This window comes from Apis cerana, linkage group LG3 (assembly GCF_029169275.1).
Source record: "Apis cerana isolate GH-2021 linkage group LG3, AcerK_1.0, whole genome shotgun sequence".
Classification (NCBI taxonomy): Eukaryota; Metazoa; Arthropoda; class Insecta; order Hymenoptera; family Apidae; genus Apis; species Apis cerana.
Genome location: NC_083854.1, coordinates 2,253,056 through 2,279,636, shown reverse-complemented (window position 1 = coordinate 2,279,636; position 26,581 = coordinate 2,253,056). Strand labels below are relative to the sequence as shown.

The following is a 26,581-nucleotide window of genomic DNA, read 5'->3' as shown; positions in this document are numbered from 1 at the left end:
CTTTTATAACAACAATAATTAAAGAAAGAAACAACAATTGGAATATTTGAATATAATTTAGGAAATTAAAAATTATACGATTTATCGATCCTGGGACAAGCAGATCCGCGAAGAATCGGTGGGCTGGAACCCTCGTCGGGGGCATAATCTTTGTTTTCTCGGTTCCTCCCGATCGAGAGGCCGGAAGAAATAAAGTTTCGCGAGATAAAAGTTTCCTTTCGGATGTGGGAGGGGTTGCGAGACGAGTGGAAAAGAGGATAGAATGAAAAATACACACAGTGGATACACACACACACAGAGAAAGGGTGGCCCGGCTAAACAACCTCCGGGTATAGATTTATAGATGGACGATACCCGCTGGGAAATCAGCATCGTCTGCGCTTTCAGCGATGCCGAGCCGTTGCTGAAAATGAAAATAAAAAAAAAAAAAGCGCCAACTTTTCAAGTTTTCATTGCTTCCCAAGCCTTTTCCACCGATTCACGGTGTCGCGGGTTTCCCCTCCCCCTCCCCGAATCGATGGATCGTTTAAACAATATCTCGTGTGGTGATGAAGAAGATTCGATAGATCCGGCGGAGATCTCTCCTCCGGGGAGATTCGTTCAACTTTTTTCATCCGGAAGGGAATCGAAACGTCGCCGTGCTGAAAAGTTTCTCGAGATCGCGGGCGGATACTTTTTGTCGCGAATCAAGGGGGTTGGTTATGGATAGGAAGGGAAATTAATTATTCGGATTCCTGGGGCCACGTCGTCTCGCGTGAAAGAGGCAAGATTGAAATTTTTAACACAAATTTTTAAGTTTCTTTCTTTCTTTTTTCTTCCGTAATTAACGCCAAGTCGTTTTCTAAAGATAAATCTATTTTTTCGAATAGATTTCACCACGATATCTATGTGTTCTTCAAAATAACAAAATAAAAATAGGTTAAGTGTTTTCTTTTTTTCAAATACTTTGTAGTACTTTACATGATGAATTGTTGTTAGGTAAAAAAAAAAAAATTGAAGAAAAGTAACGAGAATTTTGGCTTATTCGAATGAAAAGTTAAATGTAGTAATCTCTCGACTTTGCACGATTCTATTAAAGTTATATGAAACTGTTCCTGTCGAATATACGATATTTTGTATTATGATGTAATGCAATATATCAAAATATCGCTCGAGGCTTATTTACCGAGTTACAAACAACTTAAATTTGCGTTAAATGAAACTTGACGAGGATAGAATAGATAGAATCTCTGTCCAACAGTATTTTTCTCTCGTTGCGTTCACGTACTCATCCACGCGACGACTTTTTCTCTGTTTCAGTGCTCCGGAGCAGCGTCTGGAGACTTTTCGGAGCGCGTGGCCGCCCTTTTACACTCCTCCTCCACCCAAGACGACTGCTAGTCTTCGTCGAGATTCCTCCAAGTTGTTCCACCACCCTCCAACAAGTGAAGAGACCGAAAATGGGGACGCCAAACAACGCGATCGCACAACTCGATATCGATCCTGTGATCAACGCCCCAAAGCCTTATACAGGCTTTGAAATTAAGCGTTAACGCTTCAACATTTGTTTCCACGTGTTAATCGCACGGAACTTGGAAACAGTTTATCGATCCGAGAATCGATGGTAAATTTCCTCTCTTCGTTTCGAGCGAAATCGGGAGAAAAGTAAAATTGTATAATATAATCGAGTGAGTGTTTTCTTTCTTTCTTTCGTTCTCTGATTATATCCTTTGTTCGTCGCGGAAAGTGGACGCTGCAAACGTGAACGAGAGACAATGGTGTTTGGAGACCTTGTCGAGATTGAACGATCAATAATATTATTTCGATTAGTATTTAATATTGTCGATCGTGTGTAGCTTGGAGAAGATTAAAAGTGAGATTGTATATGAAAATATTATTGTTCGCATTTTTCAAACGATATTATCGCTGATGTTATTTATAACTCTCCTTTCGCGGAATACAATTAATTCGAGCCTTCCGTCTTTGATATCTCTTTTTTTTCTTTAATTAAACGGAGGGTACGAGCTGCGTGGCACGGATGATTGGATCAAAGGTGACCCCCATGAGGATAGAAATTATTTAATCTTTTAAGTAGCATTGAGTTATCGATGATTCCCAAGTAAACCGGGTTGAAAATGATCCAAACATCGGACTGAGAGCAAATGTGTAAATATGTTTACATTTTCTGAGCCAAAGGAATCGAATCCCGCAATGACGAGGAAAATTCCTTTGGTTGATTGAGCGAAGAAAACATGTTTTCTTGAAAATGATAAAATTTCTTTGACGTTATGTCACGGAATTTCCATCAAATGCGTATATTTTCCCATTTTATAAATTTTATCCTTTAAAGATAATAATAATAATCCTCGACGGAGAATCGGCAAAGGGATTCACAAACTCGTCTCTTAATAATGGTTATTCCAGCTATTAAAAATCCGAGTTTTTTTCCAAGTGTCACAAATTAATTTTCCTGATCATTTTATAAATTTGATAAATTTATGATATATTACTCTATTTTATACTTTTTAAAAAGTGTAACCCCAATAACGATACAACTAAAAAAAATCTCAAAACCCAGCTTTGGAAAAATTAAACAAACAAAAAATCACAATCCTCGAAAATTCACTGGTCAGAAAATAAATTTTCCTCTCGTTATACGAAAGATTGGATAAAAAATTGGATAGAAAATATTCGCACACTTTTGCTTCTTTCTTTTTTTCTTCTTCTTCTCCTCCTACTTCTTCTTCTTTTTTCCATTCCATCCTGCGATCGCGTCCAATAGAAAAAAGGATAAAAGGAAAAGAGCAGGCACGTGGTGGTTGCAGCAAAGCGACCAGTAGGATCACTAGACGTGCATGGAAAAAGGGAAGTGGAAATTTTTTTTTTAGACAGAGAGAACGACGGATAAAACAGTAACGATCTTGGCAACCTGGAAGTACCTGTGAAGTTTCCAGAGAGAAACTCGAGCAAATGAGTGGCACGTAGATAAGCTCGAAAAGCTGTCGCACTCGAGGGCGAAAGAAAGCAACGGAAATAAAACTGAGTGGAGGGGAAAAAAAGTTGGTGGGGAAAAATGAGAAAAATAACTGGTATAACTTAGAGGATATAACCCTTGGCAGAAAGTATTCGATTCTTTAAAATATATATTTATGTATATTTTTTATATCTTTCCATTATAATCCATTTGTAGTTCGTTTCCTCGTCGATCGATTTCGATGAAATTTTCAAACAGGAAATATTTAAATATCTTTATTAACGAAAGTTGCATAACATGGCGATAATAATTCTTTTTTTGTACAAAATTTTAAAGTTCTCCATCTTCTTTAAACGTAATCATATATTTCTTTTTTCACTGATTGATTCAGCTCTATATAAAATTATTAGTTTAGAAGATATTTTAACTTCAAATTAGTAAAGCTTATTTAATGTATAAAGGAACACATAAAGTATATTTATTATTCGTGCTCTCCTTACAGAAGAAACATCGTATTTCCTTTTATATCACAGACTTTTGTTAATAAAACTCATGAAATATAACGAAGATATTTAATCCATTAATTTTCCATTTCAACGCGCCATCTTGTAAAATTAGCTCGATCTTCGTTGTTTTCTTCGTCCTTTCCTCCTCCCCCTCAAAAAAAAAAATTGAAAAGTCATTTGGCCCAATTTTAAAAAAATTTATTCTATCTTAAAAACTGTACTACTTTTTGCCAAGAATTGTAGAACTCGACACCGTTGAGAAATGAAAGGTTTTCGAAATTGGGGTGGTTCGATCGTGATCGAACCGTTTTACGATGATTCGAATTGGACGTGGATGAATCAAGTAAACTTCGAACTTCAATTGGTATTGCATGAAAAATTGATTGGAAAGCTATTATCAGTTTTATGAAGTTTCGTCTGGATGGTTTCACGAAGCGAGAATTTCGCCCGGATATACATATATACATATATATATATATACATATGTAGGAGCAACGCTCATAGAGGTTTATGAAAACCGCCGGCAGGCACGGTGATTCGTCATAATTAATCATATTCCAGTCAAGCCGTGTCGTTTTATTGCTCGTATTTATCGCGCGACATCTGCCCTTTAACAGGTTTCGAATTTCCATTCGAAAATGGGGAGGAATGGCGAGCGGGTGGGTGAGGGGGAAAAAGGGGTTGCAAAAATCAACAGGCGTGGCGCATTTAATTGTGCGAATTAATCTTTACGTTTCACCGAGCGACCCATTCCATTCTTCTCATTTCCAGTTCATTTCACTACCAGAAACACCCAACTTTCCATTCAAACTTTACAATACTTCATCCTCCCTGCTTGATGACTTTTATAAAGTCCATTTGTTTATCCCATCAATGAATGTTATTCGAATAAAACACGTTACGGAGATAATGATTATAAATTCGTTAACATTTTTCCAATTATTTCTTTAAAAGAATCAGAATCATATGATCGAATTTTTCGAAAAATCATTTTTTTAAAAAAATGTATCCTTTATTTTCGATTAGTAGAATTTTATCCCAATCCAAATTTATTTTCTCGTATTTGATCTGAAAAAAGAGTGCTATTCGTCAATCGGGAGAGGAGAAATCGTCGTCTCGCGAGGGACTTTTGTCTTTCCTGGCCTTTCAATGTTTCACGAGGGAACAGAAAACAAAGCGGTTTTCATTATTGTGCCCACTTCCGTCTTGTATTATTCAAGTTGCATCAACGTATAAATTATTCCCTTCTTTATCCCTGTCCCAATGCTGGTAAATATCGTAACGTAACCCTTCGATGCCTCTTTCGAATTTTTAACCCCATCGACGAAACGAATACGTCCATTGGACGTTTGGAAATCATTCTTTTTTAAACCTTGCAAATATCGTTTCTTATTTATATTCAAATTTGATCAAGCTTGTCTGTTGAATTTTTTGAATGAAATTCCACTGTTGTGAATAATCACGAAATAGGTAAATTATAAGCTTCCATCTATCTATCTAATTTGAACTATCTAATTTTTACAAGTCGTAATTTTCGTTTCACTTAATTGTCAACTGGTAAATAAAGATAAGAATAACGAAAAAAAGTCTCTCTCTCTCTCTCTCTTTTTAATTTAAGAGAAAAGGAGTAAATACCACGTGAAAGTAGTTTATTTTGGAGGGCAGTTATTATTACGCTTTCTAAGTATTTTCGAAAGTATTGTTCCACAATGGAAAAGAGCCAGAGCCTGTTATCTTGAATCAAGACGAAACATGGAGTACATTTCGCGAAAGACAAATGAACCTTCTTCCCCAGCGGCCACGGGCCAAGCGCCAAACTAGAGTCCAACTCTCCTGTCCTTGATTCCCTCTTTTCTTTAATTCTACCACCCTCTTTTTCTTCCTCAACCGTGGCCCCCTTTCCTCCCTCCATCTTATCTCTGCCGTATTTCTTTTCATCTTTGCTTTTAGCCGCTTTTTCCCTTTATTTTCGACCCAGTTATCCCGTTTTAACGACCGCGTATCTTTAATTTGTCGTCCTAATATCTCCATTTTTCTCTCAGTTTTTAACGTAATTTCGCGCAATATAATAAAAATGTATCCCATAGCATGAGAAATCTGTTCTCTCTCTCTCTCTCTCTCTATCTCCCTCTCTCGTTTCCTCTGGGAAAATAAATCTACAGTCGGATGGTAAATCCTGTAAAATTGTAGATGGTAATCCCATATGTCAGGATTACGAATATCCATGAAATTGAGAAATGAGTTGACCGAACATCACTTCACAAATATTCTTAACAGTGAAACGATTTGTAACTGTAATACGATATTTTTAAAAAAAAAAAGCTTCGCGAACTTTTTAAAAAGTAAATCTATCAAAATTATCGTGAGTTAATTTTAAATTAAAATTATTCAACTTGTTGAAATTCGAATCGATATCTGAATATCTTTCCCTTCTTTTTAAAAATCGCGCGTCTATTTGGCTGCCATTTTGTTTTATAATCGTTCTTGCGTGCAATTCAATTAAACCGAGAGAGAACATCGCGTACAAAAGATCCTGTTTTTCTTTTGTCCCCTTTCATTGATCAGTTTTTTCTAATACCTTTTCTCCATAGCTTTATTACACGATAATTTTTCTTTTATCTTATACAGTGCAATATATAATCCATAAAATAAAACCAAACGCAAAGGTTACGTCGAATAACGTTCTATCGTTCCTTTTTACAATGGAAAGATAAAACGAAGAATACGTGCACAATATAATATAACGTGCTAGCGAGAAAAACTTACACAAACTTAAAATTGTATTTACGTTCAATTCTCCTTCCTCCTGAAATTTTCCATTTCGATCATTCACACACCAAATAACTCTGAACAATACGAAATTTTTCTCTGTCAACCGCGATAAAAAATAATTATAAAAAATTTATCACACGTCCAAAAATCATTATAAATTATAAATTATTATTATTCCTCTCGTTTCGTCGCGACGATAAACACGAAGAAGCAGGTTAAAAGACTTAACTTCTGGATAAAAATTGTCGAAGCGTATTTTTCGAACACGACTCTCGATGCTCGCGAGGAAAGAGTTTCCAAGATTTACTCGTTTCACACAATTCACGCGTACGTCAGGAATATTTATTACAATGGGACCGAGATTGCTTTATCCTGGCAGGTGGCGCGCAAGTGCATGCATCATACGAACAGACACACACGCGGGTGTACATTCGTAGGGATCGTGTGTGTAACCGACGCACTTAATCGTACGTAAATACACAACGCATCGCGTTGATACAACCACGAGATTGCGTGAGCGTTACTGATCGATCGTTCCTTTCGATTAACAGCCTTCGACGAATCTTTCGAGATAAAGTTTCAGCAAAGCTGAATTGATATTTCGCTTGAGATTAGATTAAAACTTTCGTGCGTTATCGCTCGACATTCGAAATGCGATACTCAAGTCGTGTGTCAAGTGACTTTATGATGTTAATTAGAGGAGAAGCATTATGTAGGGTGTCTTATTTTAATCTATCCGAGTAATTATCTTTTAAATTATTAAAAGAAAAATTTCGAAACGTTGAAAGTAACACTGTTGCAAATTCTTAATAATCGGAAAATAGAATTTTAATAGCCAATCGTGTATCGCGATTCTTTAAATAAATACATGTAATGAGAAAATTTGAAGTAATTACGTGAATAATAACCTGCTTCGAATTTAATTGAAATTTCTCTAATAATGATTGTCAACAGTTGCAATAGTTATAGATAAAATTGTTGTTATCTTTTAATAAAATATATCCATTCTATAGAATATTTTTCATTGATACTAAAGCAACAGACGCATTGATTGATTACTCATTGAATAAATTTTATTATCGGTTAACAATTTATAATTTCCTCATTCAAACGAGTAATGCGAATAGAATAAACTCGGGTTGTTAATACTATTGACGTGATCAATTACGATATAAAAAAATCTCAAAAAATCACTTTTACACAGCCAATTTACACAGAGTACTTTTTCTTTTGTTTTCACTTTTGTAACAAGATAGAGAAAGTTTCATAAAAAAAAGAATAAAGATAGATATAAAACCGATTTAACAACGATTCTTTAGAAACGTAATCGATATAGAATCCCTTTAATCCAACTATTATAAGATCATTATAGTTATAGTTCTTCCTATTCAACTATTCCGTTAAACTCTATCTTTCACGATTATTCCCGAAAAAAGATCAAGAACGATTAATTGCAAAGAAAAAAAGAAATCATATTCCAGAATTCAGAGGCTGATGCGTAACAACAGTTTCGAAACAATTATTCTCGCTTAGCGTTGGAGGGGACGTTATAACAAAAATTTTCAACGACAGAGTCGCTCAGTTCACGAGGAAACAAGTTTCGCTCGTGGAGACCAGCTGTTGTGCTTTCTTATATACACCTTCCTACTTCCAAATACCATCCAATAGCTCGTACTTTCTTCCTCGAATTGGCAAGCCAGCCGAGCGCAGCTGGGTTAAGGATCAGAAGGATCTGATTAAATTGCTCCTATAAGATGCATCCGCAGGTGCGACGCCGGGGCTGGATGCTTCACCAGGGAAATGCATATTCTGAAATGGACGATTTTTTACGGCAGCTTAGCCCCCTCGAACGAGAAATTGCATTTTTCAAATTCTCCTCCAACGAGAGAGAGAGAGAGAGAGGGAGCTCGAAAATTAATTGGCCAACTCGTGCGGAACCATTTGCTCGTTAAATAATGCGCCTCTTTGCCCGGTCGCGCGGATAACTCGTGTCGCAATTCCGCACGAGGGAAGGGGAGGGAAGGGACGTAATTATTTACCGGCCAACGAATCAATATTTGCAAATTGCGCGTCTTTCGAGTGCTCAGAATTCTTGTCCTAATCTCCGGTCAAATTTTATTCCTCGTTTTTAATCGCTTTGCAACGATGACGACTTTCGATTTAGGATTCTTTATTTAGGAAAGTTCATATTCTAATTTTTATGTGGAATTATATATATTTGGAGCGAGTTGATTCCAGCCGTTGAAGTATAAAAGTTGATACATAAAAACGTCGGTTGGGGTTTATTTATTAAGTTATAAATAATTGAAGTTTAAACGAGATGGAAAGAGAAGTGAGAAGACTGCTTTGTCTTCGTTACGCTGCCGTCACATTCTATTCTCGCGGCGGTTTATCCAATGTAAACTTAAACTGTTTGTAACTTAATAAATGAGTACCACAACCACTTTTGCACGCCAAGTTTTATGGAATCGATTCTTCAAAGTATGTTCCACGAATATATTCACGCTAATATAACTGTTGTGTATGCTGAAGAAAGTAAATTAATTCTTCGAATTTTTTAAATTTTTAAAATCGATGTTTGACTAGACGAGTTGATTAAAGTTACTTTTCTTTTAACTTTTTCGAAAAATTCGATCGGAGAAATCTTACTTTTGACGAGATAATCGAGTGTACATATCGAGTCGTATATTTATTATAAAAGTTTATTGTGATACAAGTTTAATCAGCAGGGAAAAATGCGATCGTTGGAATCACTGATTAATGCGAGAGAAAACAAAAATTTTATTATCGAACGATTACTTATTCAAAATTAAACCAAGAATGAATTCTACGAAACTGTGTTTTTTCAACGAAAAATACTTGCCGGTATAAAATCCAAGATAATCTGAGAAATTCAGATCATTTAAAAATATTCGCTCGACCTCCCCTATATTTAAATGTATAATTTCGCATTATATATTCAAAATGAAATATCGTCAGCTCGTACCCGATCTAAAAGAAAACTTCTATTTTGTTAACATGTCTATCGACAGTCCTCGAAAAGTATACTGTGAAAGTGCATAACGAGAGAGAGCCGGCCGAATCGAGTAGAATATTTAAAAGAAACTCATTGATATTTGACACGGTCAGGGTGGATAATCGAATTAATTCGGTCGGCGTTTTCGTCTCTCAGATTTATCCAATTAATTATATATTCGGTAAATTTATAGAAACGCGGAAAATATCCTCGATGGAAAAGAGATCGACTAAAGATTGCACTCTAGGGTGAAACGAAATAGAGCCGCAATTTTTCTTTTCCGATTTTTAAATGGACAAAAATAAATAATCCTCCCCAATATTTAATTTTCGAGTTTTGGTTAAGCTGGAAAATATTAAGAATTTCGATAGTTTACGATAAATTATTCGTCGTTGTCGGGGAAAAATACTCTTTTACGGAGAGTGATTTTAAAATAAATTTCGAAGTAAAGTAAAAATCTATTGCTTAAAGAAAATTTTTTATTCATAATAACAAGATTAAAAAATATGTTTGAAAAAAAGGACAATATTATAAAATTCTTAAATATCCTCTTCCGTTGTTATTTTATATTTATTATCATATCATAGTTATTTTTTGAAATTTCCAATTTTTCGTTCCACCCTATTGTCAAGTGTATACATATACATTATCGTGTACACGTCCGTATAACGGATGTATGCACACATACGTAGCTCGATAAAAACGATAAAATTTGAACGAAAAAGTATTATAAATATAGATATATATATATATTATAAATAAGTTATTAAGATAACTATTATAAGTTAACTATCCGTTGATACATATCGCACTTTAAAAACCGGTAGAAATAAAAAAAAAGAAAAAAGAAAGTGTCGACGGAAATCGAAAAATCGCTTCGAGAGAGAGAGAGATCGAAAACATTTCGTGGCAAAACGAAAAAGAAACTACGATGGTATGTATTTTATGTAAAACGAAATCCTTAATCCTTAAGGTCCCGAGTAGAATGATAAAAATGATACTTAAAGTTCTCTAATAATTTAATTAATTTAATAATTAATTTAATAAAATATTTTGATATCGAGCTTACAATTAGCGTGCTCCAATCTTAAAAAAAATTTATGAAAATCTCTATAAAATCTACGAAATTTACAAAATACTAGATTATAGAACAATTCGCAGGGAAGAATTCCTTCGTTCATATATTTTCGTTGCGAAATTGATTCATACATCAAGTTCCAACGAAGAAGAATCGAATTGAATTACACATCTTGATCCAAGGTTTTTCAATCGAATTAATTTGCCGGGATTGAAACTGACTCGGGGCCCTAAGCATTGTATCAATTGTACGTCCATTGTAATAATATCGCTGTTTGAAAAATATCGGCAATATCGAGAACGAGATTAATTGATTAACCGAGAAAAAGAGAGAGAAAAAAACTCGATTCCCCTCTCAACTTAGATAGATGAATGTAAAAATTTAAGCGACGAGAGATTTGGTTCGACGCAGCTCTCGTTCCAATCGATCGCAATCACTGCCACGAATACGAAACACGACAACTCGGGGTCATCTTTTGTAAATTTAATACCGGTGAAACGAAAATCCTTTCGATCTTCTTTCCCGCGAGCTGTTTCACGACCGATCCAAATCGACGGGAACTTTCATAAAGGTTTCAACGAGAAAGATATTCGAATAAAAATCCGTTTATTCCCCCTTTTCGATTGTACAGAGAGAGAGAGCGCATCGAATAATGATAAAAAATATGAGAGAGAGAGAAGAAATATCGCGTGCGTGAATTTATGTTTATTTATGCGAGAATGAGGAGATATATATATATATATGCATGTACGAGAGAGAAAGAAAAATCGAATGGATGACTTGTGATTTGTAAAATGGAGACATCACGAATCCACATCACGAAGTCTTGCGACACAACGAACGTATAATAAAAAGAAGTTCTTCGTTTTCTACATATTGTGTGATACTGTGATTATCATTAACCTTCCTGATATCCCATGAAAGATCGATATTGGAAGTGGAAGATTAAATATCCTTTGAATATTTTGATTCCATTTTCCATCCGTTGATTCAAAGGGGAATAATTTATTTGTTTCGCGCGTAATCCGTTTAAACGTCGAACGTGAAAATGTAAGCACGATTTATTCTCCATGATAAAATTATCCTTTGTTGCACGAATTCGCATTGTCCACATCGCGCAAAATTTGAAGATGGAAATTGAAATGAAAATTGTCCGATCGCCTCGATTAAAATTGATTATACCATAAATTGGCATCGACTTGGAATTGACTAAAATGTATTTACTTTGTAATTTGCAATGTACAAAGGGTGTATATTAAATGCGTTATTAAAATATTAAAAAAAAGGAAAACATATTTATGCATCGTGCATGTCAGATTTTCGCGATAATTGCATTAATATTATGTAATAATACGCTATAATTAATATCGCGATATTTAAAATTTGAAATAAATTGGACGATGTTCGCAGAATTTGTTAAAATATTAATACGTAATTGTAAAAAATATCCGAGTCTTATTTTCAAATTTTTACGATAATATTAAGTTTCCATTTAAATGTTAAAAACATGAATAACATATATTCGATGATAAAACGAATAATACGTTTTATTTATCAACGATAGAAATTTAATTTGAAAATAAATTTCATTCTATCGGTGAAATGATAACACATGTGCAAAGAACGTGTTAATTATCACCAATTCCTTAATTTTTGATTTTATAATAATATAATTATAACGTGGGTACATGTAATATTTGGCAATTTGCCTGTACGATTTTCAGATTTGGAGATGATTAATATTAATTCTCGATTATGAAATTCATTATTATTGTACAAGGCAATATTATTCGCGGAAAAACAATTATTACGATGTGAAACTCATTATGTGATGTTTCTACCGAACCAACCGCATCTTTTATAATAAAACATTATTTGTTCCATTCTTTACACGTTTCAATATAATTTATAACTTTGTATTTTATAATAATTTATGTCTATAATATATAATCAAACAAAATTTCGCGAATTCTGCAAACATTATCAAATTTATTTTACGAAAGATAAATTACAATCAATGTAAAAAATCAGATTTTTCAAAATTTTACACGAATTTTTCTTCAAAATATTTTCACTTTAATCCTCTGTAAACGATTTGAGTTTATATCCGGAGCAAAATTTAATTTTTAAATTCCTTTGAAGCAATTTTTATTTTTGCCGATTATCTTTTTAAACATTTCGTTTCTAAACGATTGTAATAAAGTTGATAAAGTATAAAATAAAAATTTTATAAAAAATGAAACGTACAAAATAAGTTAATTATTCTTCTCATTGAATTATTTATTCTTCCATTTTAAATTATTTATTATCTTTGAAATGCTTTATAAATGACAGACATTGATATGTGAAAAAATTTCGATACGTTTGAAAAAGAGTTCCGAGATGAGCTCAAAAAGATTTATTTTTGTTATTATCAAATGTGTTTCTAAATTCGGGGAAAATGTTTTTTGTCGATCAATAAAATATGAAACAGATATAACGGAGTATAGAAATGCTTTATTATTCGAATAATCACGTTCACGAAAAACTTAAATACAACAAACGAATAACTTGAAAAAAATAATGCAAGTTCAATAATTTTTGAATTTATCATAGCGTAACAAGTTATGATAATCAATGCAATAATCATTAAATGGTTGATAAAATTAATGGAATATATAGCGCGATGAATAATATGAAGATTGAATTACTATTGCGATGTTAAATAAATATATCTCTGAAATATATATATATATTATCGAATAATCGAAATCGAAAGAAATACATGCACATATACAAAATTAAATACATAGAATTTTAATTTGAAATATTATTCATTTTTTCCTAGAATCAATTCTAATTAACTTCACAATAGAAAAGAAATTTGTACATAATAATTACTAACACGATTTTTTTTGTGGTTTTCGGAAAAATAGAAAAATAGAATAGCACGTATTCCATATTTTGGTTTTTTTATGTTATGTTTTATGTTTTTTATATACAAACATGAAAAAAATAATATTTTTATTTAAAATTCTACAATGTGTGTTCAATATTACTTCAAACTCTACATGTATATATAGATACAGTCAGTCAGAAAAATATTTATATACTATCAAAAAAATCCATCTAACTCAAAGATTCTGATTTTAATGAAAGTTTATACAATATAATTCCAAGAAAGATTAAATATTGAATATTTTACATATTTAATTATCATATAAAGATTGAAAATTATAAATCCAAATAACAAAAACTATAATTTTATTATTTTTTTAAGTTACTTATCATCATAATCTAGTTTATCCTCATCATAATATAGCATGTTATATATGTAATATAATCATAATAATTTAAAATAATTTAAAATAAAAATAATTCTAAAAGATAATAATTCTAGGGAGCATATAAAGAAAGATATTTCTATTTTAAATATTGACTTATAAATATAAATTTTTCTCAGAATATGTTATATATAACTTAGGCCAATGCTGCATTTACTATACAAATACATTATATAGAATAGATATATTAAAATATCGATTAAAGCTTACTTATTAAATTACTTATTAAACGTATAACGTGTTAAATCAATTTGCATTAGATGAAGCGAGATAGAGATAAAAGTCGTCTCGCTTTATCTAATCCTTATAATTTAATGAATAACCTTCAACCGATATTTTTGTAAACCATTTTTTGTATTTTTATTTTCTAGAATCGACCAAAAATGACTCATAAATATATTAACACTCTATGTAATAATTCTTCATTATTCTTCATAATAAATTATGCCAAAAATAAAATTTCCAATAATTGATTTTGACAGCACAATTCGTTAATTCGACTCGCATAAGAAGGCTTTTGCGACCGACTGTATATGTGAAACCGCGTATATTTTAAACACGCAATCCAGTGAAACACAATTTTCCTATATTTTTATGCCTCGCGCGGGAATAAAATACACGCATCGAAGCGATAAATCGTGGAGACTTTCCTACCGTTTTGTTTTGGACAACAGTCGTGAACAAAGGGTGCACGTCACGCTTGTTTTTCGATTCAAATCGGCGGTAGAATTTTGCCGTTGAAAATTTTCATTGCGAATCCTCGTTCCCTCCCCCCTCCTTTCTCTTTTTTCGTCTCTGGTTCACGTATGCGCGATCCTTTTTTTTTTTCCTTCATTTTGTTTCACACAACGAGCCGCGCGGATCGGATCTTTCAACACGATCTCCACGATAAATCATTCCGATTCGAGCAAAATTTACCGTGTACGTGAGTTTCAAAAAAATGAAACTCGGAAACGTTCGTCTACGTCACTCCTTTAAACTTTAAACAATTTCATTGATCCGAATTAGATTTTCAGGATAAGTAGGGTATTTGAACGTTTAGTGAATTTTTTCGTGTACTTTCGAAATTTTTGTTGGAATAAACATTTTTTTATATTCCTTATTTCTTTTTTTCAATCGATATATTAATAAAATTGCAATGAATATTTATCTCCTGTTTTTATAAATACATTATAAAAATAGAAAACAATGCTTTAAAATATATAACGAATGAAAAAGCTATTTTTTTGTGAATTTTGATTTGAAATTAAATCTAAATCTTCTCTTTTGGATCTACCGAATACGAAATTAAAATATAAAACAACCTTTCCATCGAAATAAGTTGTACATAAAATAAATTGTATATGATATAAACAAAAAGAAACTAATATAACCTCAAAAATGAACATACAGTTGGAAATTAGCTAATTTTACTTGTAATTGAAAAAATTTTCAAACTCAATTCATTCAAAAAAGGTAAAACATTTCTAATAAATTTTAAATATAAATTATAAAATCTAATAATTTCTAAAAGTTTTATTCTATTTTATTCTATTCTATTTCTAATTTTATTCTATTTCTTTTTTTTATTTTTTCAGAAGAAATTAATTTGTAACTACTTATATATTATTCAGCCTGTGTATATCAATATTTTATACATTCATTGCCATGAAAATATAAAATATTAATAAATATAAATATAATTTAAAATAAAGAAAACTAAATATATTACATTCAAAAAGTTATACTTATTCTATTGACTACCACCATATTATCACTGCTACTATTATTGATTATTACTACATTATTATTGTTCATTGTGCATACATTATAAATATATTCTACTTTAAATACTCCTACTATTTTTATAATAGTAATTCTATGAACTATTTACTTAAATTCTAACATTTTTTCTAGAAAAATCGCATCCTTGAACTCAGAATCCTTTAAATTTAAAAATATCCTAACAATATTCTAAATATAAATTTAATATCTTTTACCCAAGATTAGATAAAAGATATGTTAATTTAAAATAGCTAAATCTATTATCTAATTCTATAATTTTTCATTGTTCCTACCTATATATTATCTAAATACTTATTTTAATCCTTGCTTAGTATAGCAAATTATCAATTTTTTATGAATAAAAGAATTTTATGCACAAAGAAATAAAATATATATTTTTAAATAATTTTACTTTTATTTATTTAAATAAAAGTATTAATTTGTAATAAATATTTATTATAAAAATAAATATACTTTGAAATAACAAAATATATCATAAAAATGATCAAATAAAAACAGGATAAATACATACATCAAATTTCTCCTTAAAAAAATATGTCCATATCGAAAGTTTTCCACTTTTGAAGTTGCATCAATAATCAGGTATTCTGTTCCAAAAAAAAAAAAAAAATAAAAATTTTTAAATAAACGCATAAAATATATAAAATTAGTCAATTATTAAAATAAAACAATGATCGAGCACAAATTCTATTAAAAAATCAAAATATGAACTATTTGGAATAATAACTATCAAATAAATGAATAAAGAGAAATGATTTACTCCTCGAAGAATCGTCAATTATAATAATAAATACGTATTAATTGAATAATAATATAATAATTAATAAATAATTTATAATAAATAATATATAACTATTGAAAGAAATATATATTTACATACTACGCAGTAAACAAAAAATGGAACTAATCACTATGAATATCGATAGCAAAATGACGCGTCACATCGCAATTTCGATTATCGAATCTCGAATTAAGGAGGGGAAATGTTCATCAACACGTCGAAACATGTCGAGCGTCAATACGAAAACAAACTCTAAATTCCTTGGAAAAGCTTTAACAAAAAATGTTATTAGGCTTCAATATAACATTGAACGAAAAAGAAAGAAAGAAATAAACATTACAGATAAAGACATTTAGAAACGTAATACGTGATACGTATTATTCGTATAATACGATATAATTACAATGATTCAATTTGATAAAATAAAATTAATTTTGTACGTTCATTTACAATATAGAATTAAAAATTATAAAACCTATTATCTAAATAAATTTATTTTTGTTAAAAAAAAATAATAAAATATTACCAGTCTTGTAGAAAAGTCGAACGTGTGGTGTATGTATGATATAAATTATTTTTTCTTCGAAATTATCTCAATCAAACGTAATAAATGAAATCAAAATCGTAAAATAAATGTATAAAAAAACTATATTAAGATGAAATAATAAATATATTCGAATCTCGATTTAATAAAAGACGAACTATCAATAACCTCAACAATCAAATATATGATTGAGTGTAAAAAACACAAAAAAAATTCAAAACTAATTGATTTCGTCACTATAATAATAAATGGATTATTAAATAAACGAAATTGATAGCAATTTATAAATTCGGTAACAGTTTATAAATAAAATTGTTCACTGAATCACTGAAACTGATTACACGTCCTTTCACGATGATCTTCCACAGGAGAATGACGTCTCGCGCCTAACAGATCACCTAGTGTTTCCTGATTGGCTGAAATCAAAGCTAATTCTACAAATCAAAAAATCGCGCGAAATATTATTTTATTTGATTTAAATTTTCATTGATCTAGTTAAAAATATATTAATTTAAATTATTAAATTTGATTTAATATAAAAAATTTTAAAATAAAGATAAAAATAGTAATTATTATAGTAAATAATCAAATTCTATTCTATAATAATAATAAATTATATTATATATAATAATTTTTAATAATTTTAATATTATTTGTTTTATCCAACGATCAAAAATTAAACATTTTTCCAAATCTATGTCAAAAAGAAGATCATTGATTTTAATTAAATATTTATTACTAACTATTTATTGTTCAATTTATTGCAAACAATATGAGGGATTACAATGTCTTTTACATAATTATTAAGATTTACGAAGATAATTATTTATCGATAACATTTTCATTTCGATTTTTAAAACTTAAATAATGAATCGTCTAGTAGTTTATTTATAAAAAATAACTATTATTATAATTTATCATGTAAAAAGTAAATAACAATGACAGAAATATCATATTCAAATAAAAATGGTACACTTTTTTTATTATATTTTATTATTATTGGATCGATCAAAATTCAGTTTCCCAGTTTCAATCTTGAAATATCTTGAAAAATATCAATGCCAACGGCGAAATTCGATCGAGTTCTGACACCACTATAGGAATTGAGAATTTTACACGAAGGGAACTAAAATTCGATTCCCTCGGTCTTAAATGACTATTACAGCTCATTGTTCGGAGAATTGACTGAGTAAAATCCAGAATACATCGACGAGAGAGGATAAATCAATTTTCGCGGAAACTACACGTAGAAACGGTAGTAATTAAACGTATAACCTTCCTCTTCCGAATGATTCGCTCGACGAACAAGCAACCGCTGGAGAAGAAGAGAAGGATCGTAAACTCTATCGCGATTGGCGAATAGCAAGAAAAACGAATTTCTCTCTTTATTTAATCTTTTTCGAAAAAATTCCAACATTTTTAAAATATTTCCTCTTCGATAATTTTTTTTTTTTGAATAATTGTCTTATTATTTATTATGATACATTTATCATATAAAGATGTTTTTCGACACGAGAGTGAAATATAAAAATTTAGTTTTTTGAAAATTAAAAAGATGATTGAGTATAAATTTGGATTTGAGAAATTGCAAAAATCAAAATTTATATTAAAATTTTAATTCTTAACTTGAAAATACCATTTTAACTTCTATTATTTGACTTTCAAATGTTTCCATTAACATTTCAAAATTAACTTTTAAATTTAAGTGAAACTATACAAATTTCTCCTTAAATACAAAACTCCTTAAATCCAATTAACTCGAAGAATTAAACTTAGAAGAATTTCCAAACCATTTCAAACCATTTCTCACAGTTTCTCTGTAAGATATTATTTATATATCACCCTCGCATTAATCCATCCGCGTGTCTGCCATGTCTCTTCCCTGTTCACAAATAAAATCGACGTACTAGAAAAAATTTTTCAACTTTTAGATCCCTCTCGATCGGACTTCTCCAAAGTTAAGAAGATCATAGTTCTATTTCACGAACATTTCCCAACATAAATTCGAAACATTTGGAAATATTTCGTGCCCGGCGACGAGCCACGATGACTCTTCGACGCGGGCAAAAACTTGAAAACTTTTTCTCTTTCGACACACAGGGCTCGATTTACCTGGTCCCCGCGTTTTATTCTTCTATTTCGTTCAGCTCGTTTGAGAAAGTTGGTTTGACGGCGATAAGCGTTGGAACGGTTCGTTAGGCCGCATACGGGCATCACAGGCTTCTTCCCTTCCGATACCGAAGTTAACGTTGCTCAAAGCACACGCCAACTTTTCCCCCCCATCGACCAGTTAAGAAACCCGATTTTCACCACCTCGACTCGCGTTGACGTCCCTTTAAACTTTCTTTCCTCGTAAAAACTATCCGTCTTTTAATCTTCGCGCACCTACATCGCTTGCTTGATTACACTTCCTTGCTTCCACTACTTAATTCTTCGGTTTTATCATGAGTGGATCCGTGAGATAGTTGTGAAAGTTTTCGTTTATTATAACGAATATTGAATAGTTTTTTTAACTTCGTGGATAAAAGTTCTGTGACGATTGTTTCTTATTTTAAGGAATGAAATCTTTATTTTTACAGTTATTTAGAATTTCGAAGATATTAGAAAGGGAATAAGAAGTTTCTCTTGAATGTTGTAAAGAATTCGAACGATATCGTTTAAATTTTGAATTTTATAATTAAAGCTTATTCATTGAAATTTTAACTTCAGAAATATCAGCTTGGTGTTTAATTATTAATCAATTTACATTGCATTTAAACTCACTTTCAATCGAAAGAATCTCATCAACGCATTGATACTATTTTCATAAAGGAGCAATGAAAATTTTTGTTTATTGTTATCGTTATTTTTTCGTATTCTTCCACTCATCCGAGATTAAGCCAGATTGCTCCGTTTATATATCTATTCTCATATCGAATATCGATAGCAAATGTTTCAGAATTTTTTTTATTCTTATCAATTGATGATAGTATATAATTTTATTACTTAATAATTGTATTTTTTAAGTATTTTTAAATCGTACAATTGTTTGTATTTTAAGGAAAACGTCGTGTAATTCATTGTTTTATATCATATATAACACGCAATTTTAGAAGATAAAATAACGAAACTTGTGCTGGTACGTTCGACTTTTCATTTACAAATTCATTTACAAAGTTCATTTAATTAAGTTCTTATACCAATTTCAGTTGAAGAAATTTTCTACATTCCACGGTTTTTTTCTTCAGAAATGAAATATAGTGTTTCTGTACTTCGTTTATACTAGCTGAAATCACGTTGAAAAAAATGAATCAACAGATTTCATTTAAAAATTCACTGGTAATCACAAACGAGATTCTATAGCGAAGCGTTGTATTGGTTAAAAATAGATCAAATTTTATATGAAAATTCATTTAAAAATGAGTGACAAGAAGATTTCGAATCATTAAAAAATATATTTTAAAAAATGAAAGAAAAAATCAAATTTAAAATAACAATTTATTATGATTTTGCTTAGACTTTTTCTACACACCAATAAAATAATAAAGATATCGTGAAAAGATAAGTATACAGATTTTAAAAATATGTAGTTAGTGATAAAACTTCAAATTCAATAAATCACAACTCTTTTTTGCAGCTGCAGATATTAAATTAAATATATTATTAAAATACTACTTTTTTTTATTAATTAATCATTAATAAATGATTAAGAAAATATATAAATTCTAAATATAAACTCAATTATGATGTTTTTTTTATTAAAACAATTGTTCCACTTCTACATTAAACTTGAATCATTGTGTACAGTATTGTTCAAATGAATGTCCAAATGTATTATTATGTCTTCTTGCAAGAAGACTATATCAAATTACACGGCACTTATTTCAGAATGTTGAAATCATGTACATCTTTGAGTAAAACAATATATTATAATTTATTATATTAATTTATTAAAAAATATTATAATTAATAATATAACAAAAATAAAAATGGCAAGATTGAAAAAAAATATAATTAATCTGAAAGATCAATTGCAAATTTTTTTTTTATTATTAGAAAACAATTTTTCATTCCATTCTATTACATCTATTACAAAAGTCTAATTGTATTATAATTTTTATCGCATTGTTTATTCAATATATAATTTAATATTATATTATAAACAAACTTATTAATATAAACAAATTAATTAATTTTGCCAAAAATATCAGCATATTTATCGTAATTAAATTTATTAATAAAAAAATCTATAAGTCAATTCAACTTGTTTAGTGATTCTACTGTTAATCCCAAATTATTATTAGATGTAGATATAATTCTATCTTTTCCGAAATCCCTCAAATATCTCTCTTGTTCTTTTTCGAGATTACGAGCCAGTTTGTTCGAGTAAATAAGCGACGTTGTTCGAAATCCACGAAAACGTTTTCCTTTCGATTCTCGTGTGCGCCGCACGAACGCCGGGCACACGGATCAAGCGTATAAAGGATGCCATACATGTAACGAAGAAACCGGGTCCGAGGGATCAAAGAGTCGAGGAGGAAATGTTCGATGCCACGCTCGTCCAATGGAATGATTCGTGTTTGAAAGTCGAGTAGGAGAAATTGCGGATCCGAAAAAAAAAGAAAAAAAAAAAGCATCGGTCGGGTTTACGAGCGGTTCGCCATGAAAAAAGCAGCGAAGACCGCAGTCAGCAAAACGATCTTTGAGATTCCCCGAGAGATTCGTAAGGGCCGGTCAACCGAACATACACGAGTCCGTCCGAACACACACGAGTATCCATCGTAGGTAAGAATGCTTCCCTCTGCTGGTCGAATGAAAGAAACAAATTCCCTCGGGGAATCCGGAAAATTTCACGAGACACCGATGATTTTCCGGTTGCTAAGCTCGATTGCGGAAGGAAATTAAATAACCCATACAAAAGAGATACAGTATATAGGATGTTTCATGAAATATGGCAACGGTGATTTCGGTATATTAAAATAAAAATTCGTTTTATTTTACCAAAGGAGTTTTTCATCGTGCAATTTATTCTTTGAAAAAAGTCGTTGCTTCTCAATTTAACCGATGTTAATATAACACATACATTTTATTCTTCCAAACCAAACGTCAATGAATTATCGTCCGTATTGGAAAAATATTTCGAAAAATTTTTAAATGGTAATATTTTGGATCACGTTAATAATTTTCGATTCCTCTTTCGTAATCATTAATACATAAATTATAACAGCAAAAACTGGATTGGGAGATGTCTCATTCAAGATATCGATAACATCGTTAATATTCCAAATTATGTCTACGAAACAATAATATACATACTCACGAAGAGGGATATTACGTATAATATATTGTTATAAGTCAAAATAAGCTATAACTCGCAAACAAAAGGCTGCATCAAACAAAAACGTTTACACAAAAGTTTTTTTCCCCCCGTTTCACATTGAGCAAACAGCTTCCAGCTATATTTTCCACATATTATGGAACACCCTGTAAAAGCAATGCGTTTCCCGCATCGTCGAACGTTTTTATCTAAAATTATTTCGTCGAGGAAAATTCCGTGTAGCGGTATGCCTGTAACGAAGCATAAGGCTGCTTCCTGTCGGAAATTCAACGTCGTTGCGCCACGAGGAAGAGACAAAAGAGGAGAATCCTTCTCGCGACTGTCTACCGTTGCGAATTTTGTAGCCCGACTCGCGCGTAAAAGCAGTCTACGGGACTGCAAAAGAAAAATCCAAGTCGACTCGGCTGGTGTTGGGAAAAGTGCAGCTGGTTAGATTCACGTTGAAGCAACGTGGCGAGTCGCGAAACCGCTTAAATCCACGAAAAGTAAGATTCTTTTTTTTTCTTCTTTCCTTTTTTTCCTTTCTTTTCTTTTCCACTCTCTTTTTCGCAGAAGGTCTACCTTCTCCGGATGCATCCGGACCTATCGTTGTCTCTCAAGAATCTCATCCGCCATGCTTTGTTTCGTTTTCTCTCGTTTCGTTTCGCTTCAACCTCGTATTCAATGGCGTATTTTCACTTCAGTCTCAAATTATCCTCGCACAAAGAGAGATCGAGAGAGGGGAAAAATACAATTTCTAAAGTTTTTCAAGATTTAGATTTTAGACGTTAATGGTACAAGGTGTTGGCACCGTTTCTTTGAAGGAGAATAATTTTTTTGAAAGTTGGATTTGAGTTCTTTTTTTCAGAAGGGATCATTTTTTGATAATTTTTTGCCAATCTAAGCCTTCGATGAAAATTTAAAAAATACACTTTACGTAGATTTATATTATATTCGTGTTAAAAATTTCATTGATGGATAAATTGTTTTATATCGTTATCCAAATAAAATACTTTTAACTTTTCAAAACTTTTCAAAACTCAAATTATATCCAATTTTAAAACAGTTATCGTGTTTGTAAAGAATAATGCGTCGATATTTTTTAAAAGTTATGGTGTTACTTAACTTTAAAAAACTTTTAAAAATATTTTGCTTCAACGAACATTATCGTATCGAAAGCTTTCCATTTATCTCCGACAAATAATTTTAATTTTCAAAGTTGAAAAACGTTTACAAAATAAACGTTTCCTTGTCTCTTCCAACGTTCGAGACCATCATTTTCTATCCTACTTTTGCCTTCGTCTCGTTTTTCTTTATTCCTTCCACTTTGTTAACAACGAAAGATAATTATTGATTTTCACATTTTTCTTTTTCTTTATCGACTTGGTAAGCTGAACTTCGTAGCATAATTGAATTTCACCGAGTAGTACATCTTTCATATTTCAATTTTTATCAAAGTTCCTCTCCGAATTTTAAGGGAAAAACTTTTGAAATTTTCATTTCACCTTAAAAGAATATAAGCAGGCGAAAGATTAGGCAAAAGATTATCCGAACAAATAGTTTTTATTTAATCTGGATAAAGAATATATGGATGAAAACTTATTTCTTTCTTTTTTATTTTTAAAAATCTCTCGATTAAATGGATGAAACGTACTTCATGGATAAATCAGTTTTACTTTTATAACATCAACGAGGATTTATTTTTCCTCCTTTCGCCTCCTTGAAGATTACCAATGTAGAGTGAAAAATATATGAGTGTACATAAACTGATCCACAAATGGTATATCCATACTTGAAAATATTGAAATTGAATATATTTATCCCATGCAAGCCGATTTTGATAAAATTTGTATAAGAAATATAATTAAATCATGTACATCTACTTCTTACAAAAAGTTTTGCAGTGTTGAGTATTTTTTGACATTTTCTTTTTTCCAAATTTTAAAGGATTCAAAAATATCTGTACTACTTGATCCATTATGATTGACCTATACTACTGTAGCTAAGATCTATACTTATCCTATTGTTATTATTATTAATAATTTTTACTTAATGAATATAAAATTAGGTTTTAATCAATAAATAATCTTCAAATATGAAAAAGCACGTGTTTGAAATTTTTCTATACCAATTTATTTTATTTTTATTATCTTTAGAATCGACTCTCCAAAGATATTCTACGAATATATTTTATACATATTAATAGTGGCTGTAACATGATAGATATATATATACACGTGCATTTGAAACATGAGTGATATGTGAAAACCACGTATAACTGCGAATGTCATAGCTTTCACGATTTCATGAGTTATTGCTCATATTAACAATGGTTGAATGACAAATGTACCATACAATTAGTACGAATACAATCGATCTTCTCATTGGTCGTAAATAATGTTTTATTAAATTTTTTTTTATTTTGCGATTCTCAAAAGAAGATAAAATATTGCACGATAATTATAATTTAAGAATAATTTATATTATATTTTTAATTTAAAATTAAAATAATAGATACAAAATAGACTTCAAACTTTTTTGAAGGAAAAGAAAAGAGAAAGATAAAAATCTGGAACTGTAGATCCAACTCATTATTATCATATGCAGGATGAAATTTTCATTTACATTGTTGTATCTCATATTTATAAATATATATAATATATATATACCGTTAAAAGTTATTCATCAAAATTTCTAATTATTCTAAAGCAATTTCGTAACTTTTCCCTTTCTCAAAATTTCTCTTTTTAATTTAAAAGATATAAAAAAAATTTCTTATTCATCTGTTTCCCTTTTTTTTAAATATCCCTCTTCCTTCCAATGAATATCTGTCGATAAATTAAAAATTTTTATATAATTAATTATAATAATTTATTTATTTTGGTGTTTAAGCACATAAAATTTTGAATTTTATAGTATTAATTAAATTAATAAATTGGATATTAGTTAATTTATAACATTTAAATTGCATTTAAAAATAAATATAATTTTATTAAAATTAATAAAGTAATACGTCTGATAAAAGAAATATTTGATAAAATATTAATGTATATATGTAAAAAACACTATTTACCGCTTACGCGTTATTATATATCGACTTTTAAACGGAGTTGAAAATCTTGCAATTTAGCAAGTTTCACCGTGTCACGCGTCAAGATTTCGTTCGATGATATACACGAGTACACCGTCACGCGCCTGTGGAATTAAATCCTACATACCAAGGCAAACGTATTCGAGAATGTTTTGCGATATTTGAATAATTACCGTGTTGTATGCAAAGTGGTGTGATCGTGGAAGGGAAACTGACGAAACGAAGATGCGATGGATCTTGTTGTACTCGTCCCTGCCTCGAATGTTCACGAGATCTGTGGAAACTGTACGCCTCGGGTAAGGCTAGTAACACCCGTTGGATATACGTATGTACACACGTATCTCTATCCGTAGCTAGTAAATACCAACTATCTAACTAACTGTGCCACCCTGGCCGAACTTGCCGAGGAATCTCTCTTGTTTCCCTCGACGACTTCCATCCCTCCCCCCCTCTTCCACGTAACGCGTGTTCACCGTGAAATATTGAAATAGCCGGTTCCTGGCACGTGTTCCTCCACGAGTGTACGAATCACCTGAATTTGTCGAACAGTCTCGCTCCCCGGCTCCAATGAATTTTCCCCCAGATTTATGGGGGACACGCGATCACCTTTAACCTCAACATCTCCAAGGAAATTTTCGTATCGTATTTTATCAATCTTATAAACGAAACGATCTAATAGAACTCTCTGTCCGGAGATTTGAGGTTAGATTAAATATAATAAGAAATGATCGGCGTCAACACCGATCGAATCCTTTAACCTTTTCTTTTCAATATACGAATATTAAAATAACAGGTCTTAATTCTTCTTCCAAGCAAATTTTCCTATCAAATTTTATCAATCTTGTAAACGAAACGATCGACTTTACGTTCTAATAGAATTCTCTATCCGGAGATTTGAGGTTAGATTAAAAAAAAGAAAAGAAGTTCTTCTACTTTTTAGGTTATTAAGCGTCGACACCGATCGTCTTTCAAATTTTTAACCTCGCTTTCCTCCTTCAATCTTCCCTTTCCAAAGAAATTTTCGTGTCGTATTTTATCAATCTTATAAACGAAACAATCACCTTTACGTTCTAAAGAAAAGAAATTCTACGTCTTTGAGTTGCTAAGCGTCAATACCGATCTTCTTTCGAACTTTTAAAACCTCTCCTTCCCTTCAACATACGGATATTAAAATAACAGGTCTTAATTCTTCTTCCAAGCAAATTTTCCTATCGAATTTTATCAATCTTGTAAACGAAACGATCGACTTTACATTCTAATAGAACTCTCTATCCGGAGATTTGAGGTTAGATTAAAAAAAAGAAAAGAAGTTCAACATACGGATATTAAAATAACACGTCTTAATTCTCTTTCCAAGGAAATTTTCCTATCGAATTTTATCAATCTTCTAAACGAAACGATCAACTTTACGAGTAAAACTCTCTATCCAGAGATTT

At 30.8% G+C, this 26,581-nt stretch overlaps 2 long non-coding RNA genes across 2 annotated transcripts in view; one reads left to right on the top strand and one right to left on the bottom strand.

The window, feature by feature from the left end:
- Window positions 1-11,197, top strand: part of LOC107997127 (uncharacterized) — a 120,276-nt gene extending 109,079 nt beyond the window's left edge. Inside the window, exon 2 of the long non-coding RNA XR_009829320.1 lies at window positions 1,300-11,197. This is a non-coding gene — a long non-coding RNA (uncharacterized LOC107997127). The remainder of the gene's footprint in view (window positions 1-1,299) is intronic.
- LOC107997128 (uncharacterized) overlaps window positions 1-17,123 on the bottom strand; it is a 53,661-nt gene extending 36,538 nt beyond the window's left edge. The window contains exons 1-2 of the long non-coding RNA XR_001765934.3: window positions 16,741-17,123; window positions 15,945-16,020 (exon numbers count right to left, since the gene is read on the bottom strand). This is a non-coding gene — a long non-coding RNA (uncharacterized LOC107997128). The remainder of the gene's footprint in view (window positions 1-15,944; window positions 16,021-16,740) is intronic.
- Between the last annotated feature and the right edge of the window lie 9,458 nt (window positions 17,124-26,581).